This window comes from Uloborus diversus, chromosome 8 (assembly GCF_026930045.1).
Source record: "Uloborus diversus isolate 005 chromosome 8, Udiv.v.3.1, whole genome shotgun sequence".
Lineage (NCBI taxonomy): Eukaryota > Metazoa > Arthropoda > Arachnida > Araneae > Uloboridae > Uloborus > Uloborus diversus.
The window spans coordinates 104,990,893-104,995,003 of NC_072738.1; positions in this window are offsets into that span (position 1 = coordinate 104,990,893).

Consider the following 4,111-nt stretch of genomic DNA (forward strand, 5'->3'; position numbering starts at 1 on the left):
CTAATGATCTACAGCTAATAATTATTATAATGATGGTAGTTTAGATTAGAGAATGCATAATGTTTAGATTTAAAAAATTAGAAAAAAAAAAAGAAAAAAACGTGTAAGCACGACTGAAACTAACATTTTGTTTACTCTTCTCGTTTTTTTTTTTTTAAATTAAAATTTCTTTGTTTTTTAAAATACTAACGTTATTGAAACTACCAGTGCATTGGATTTCTTCATTTTTGATACGAACTTGAAAGTCAAGTTTATTCAAACAAATTTATGCAAATAAGAAAATTTGATAACGACAACAAGGCACATTGAAATTAAGTGTATTCACAAAATTCAATTAATAAGCTCGTTTTAGAAATCATGTTTTAAATAGGCAAGAAAAGTTAGTTGTCTGAAAATTAGTATTTCATTTTTATTTGTAAATGTAAAATCTTGAGGGTTTTCCTGAAAGTTTTCTGTTTTTCAAAGCACTTTTAATAAAATAATAACTTTTAAAACCTAATAAAATAACAAGAAATGAAATCTCTATTATTTTGTTCAACTTTTAAGCATTTAAAGTTATTTAATAATCTTGAAATCCTGATACAGCACGAATTTAATGTTATTAAAGAGAAGCAAAAAGTAGCACAAACAGAATTATTTAAGAGATGAAAAAAATGTTCCCTTTTTGTTTAGAGAGAAAATTGTTAAAAATTATGACTTAAACATTTATAAAAAAGGGAGAGAAAAGTAAAAAGAAAAGAAAACAATATTGATTTGTCATTTAACACATTTGTGTAAGTTGTGAAATTATATAATTTGTTTAAATGCACGTCTAACAAATTATACCACTCATCAAAAAGTATTCATACTAACCTCACGATTTTGATGGAAAATCGTGACAGCAGATTTAACAGCAGATTTTTAAATTTTCCTTTGATTTTACCTCATAATTTGTTTCATGATCATCTTTTAGAATTATTTACCATCTTACCTTCACAGAAAAAATGTTCAATTCCACCAAACGTAACACATACGAGGACCGAAAGAAAATCCGCCACAACTCTAGAAGCCAGTGATACATAAACAAGCTGCAGACATGGCATGCGCTATGCATACCGACGCTCAGCAATATTCAAACTCCCTCTGCTTTGAATATCGCCATTAGCATGGCGGCTCTCCTCGCGAAAGAAGCCGCCAAGCACATTAAACAAACAGTCGAGTTTGCGTTCATAACTCAAAATCGCTTCCTAAGATCACAATCTGCGGCATAAATTAATTAATGACCGAGTGACAATAAAAAAAAAAAACTTTTTCCACGCCAAATAGGCAAGAATCTCCACGGTCCCAGCGCCGCTACCGCTCGGCCGTCGAACACAATCGACTGTCACCGCAGCGCTCTCTCCTTCGCAGCCGATCCGCCTTTAACCTGTCAATCAATCGGAATCGTCGCGTTTCATTGGTTCATTCAAACGCTCCTCTGCAACATGGCGGCCGCCGAGGCCGGCTTCCATTGGAGCCGCCATGTTTGTCGGTCTCGGGTCTTTGCGACCCCCGACCCCCAGCGGCGGGTGGCCAACGAGGTTAGGTCTATTTTTTTTGTTCTTCTTTCTCCCCCCCTCCTCCCTTCCTCCTCTCCCCCGGTCCGCATCTCTGCGGAATGTGTATCTGCGGGTGGTGGGATTCGCACTGTTCGGAAGGTTGGGTGCAACATGGGGATATGTATGTGGAACCCAGCAAACGGTGAGCTGTGTTATAAGGAGAGCAATTTACCTCTACGGTGCAAGTGTAATGCCTCACGGATTACAACGATGCTAAACCTCGTGTTTATGTGTGTGTGTGCGTGCGTGTGCTGAACCCTTTCGAATGCTGCTTTTTCTGCCTCAACAACAGTGATGATGCTGATTACATGGCGCTTCTCCTGGTGTATATATATTTTTAGTGTGATGGTGTGAAGGAACTTTAGGCCTAGAATGCTTATCGGCCTCTATCTTTCGCATCGCTCAGCTTAAACCTGTTCGATTGTGGAATTTTGTGCACTGTTTGTTTTGCATTGTTCAGAATTATAGTGATGATAAATGGATGATAGCGATGCTATGTTCGGTAAGTACCGCGAAAATTTAAATCTCCTTATCTGTGTTTTTCATCTTCGTTTTTAATTCTCTTCAACTACGTGTTTTTCTTGTTGAAAAAAAAAAAAAAATCTGGATTGTTTACACACACGTTCAGTATGAAAGTACTTATTTCAGCATTTATTTTTACCTTCTAACTAGTACTGAGAAGACGTGGATCTCTATATTTATTTTTTATGTTTCATTTTTTTTATTGAATTTAATCTGGAAACGTATTTAAAAAATAAAATTAAGATGTACACGGAGAAAAAAAACAACACTTCGAAAGACCTATGGTTTTGAATTAATCCCATCAAGAGTAAAAAAAGAAAAATTCTGGTCACTTTCACTAGCAATAATTAATAAAAACTTGTTCAAGCATTCCCCCCCCCCCCTTTAAATTTTTAGTTTTCTTTTTTATCCTTAAAAAAAATATTTTGCCTCTGAGCAGGCAAATTTTAATTTGATCTAAATTCAAAAGGTTACAGTTTTTCATTTAAAAATATTATTTTATCTGTACACTTGCTCTTCAACAATATTATTATCATTTTCTTTGATTTTTCACTTTCTTTCTCTCTCTCTCTCTCTTTTTTTTTTTTTTTTTTTTGTAATACTTTAAATTTTACCATTGCTTAACACTATTTTAAAAATTAAAGTTGGCAATAATGTCAAAAATATTGACTTTCTTGCATTGTTTTTTACAAAGAATAGTTAACATTATAAATAAATAATTCTAACCTGTTGTTGATCTTGAACTGCAGATGAGAAAAGGGGAAATATTGGTAATTTTTGCATCTGTAAAATATGCTCCCTTTTCTTTCTCCTTTTTAAAATATCAACAAGAGTGATACTGAACAATAAATGTAAACAATGCATTTTCATTCGTATGGCTCCCTTTTTTATTTTTTTAAATCTTTGCATAAGGCAGCAGCAGTGATAGTGAACATTAAATGAAAACAATGCGAATTAATTTGCAGATTTTTTTTTTTTTTTTTTGGAAGCCAATGTTTTATTTTTTAAAATCTAAATAAGTTGTTAAATTTTAGAGCATTCCATAAATTGAAAAAAGAAAAAAAAAAAACTTTAAACTTGCATGTACCTAGTATAGGGGCCGTTGGCATTTAATTTGTGCACGTAAAAAAGCTAACGCCCCCCCCCCCCCAAGAAAAACTAAAGCAAATTTGTGTTTTTTTTTTTTTTTTTCACATTATGCATATTTGTTTTTGCGTTTAACTTTGCTTCTAATATTTGTTTCGCACGCTAATTCCCGCTAACACAATTGCTAAGCTTTTTTTGTTGGCGTATTTGTTTATTTCAATTTTAGAAAAGCAATGTTGTTAACATTGATACCAAATATTGAATACACGTTAATGTCGATCAAGCAATATCTTCAAGCATTATCTTCAAAAATAAGTCGTAGCATTTATTATTATTTTTTTTTACTGCACATGAGAACATGAAATTAATTAAAAAATAATATTGTTTCAAGCTGCATGATTTTTCATTTTGAACCAAGCAAGCGTTTTGATTCATGATATCAATTTTGCCTAGCATAATTGTCACAAAATTAAGATTATATGTAAATAAAAAGTAACAGGTGTCGATTTGTATTTATGGCATTTTAAATTAGCTTTTAAAAAGACAAAATTAATGCAATTGTTTATGCTGTGATTGCTCTTAAATCATTCAAACTTGAAAGGAAATGCTCATCCAAAAATTGATATAAAGAAAAGTTCTTTGTTAGGATAATGGATTGAAAAGAATAAAAATTGAATTAGTATCTACATTAAAATTTTGAAATTAAACAAATCTTAATATCTAAAACTATCAACCTTTTTTATCGATGTATTTTCTCAACTCGTCATTTTTTAGCAGAGATATTAAAAGTTACGAAAATACATATGTTATGCTTAAAATGTTTGTTTCGATTTGAACTATCTTAATTTTAGCTGATTTTAAAAAATCTCATTTATGGTATAAAAAAGTCACTTTTGACTTTGATGACTTTGATTTAACGAATCTCC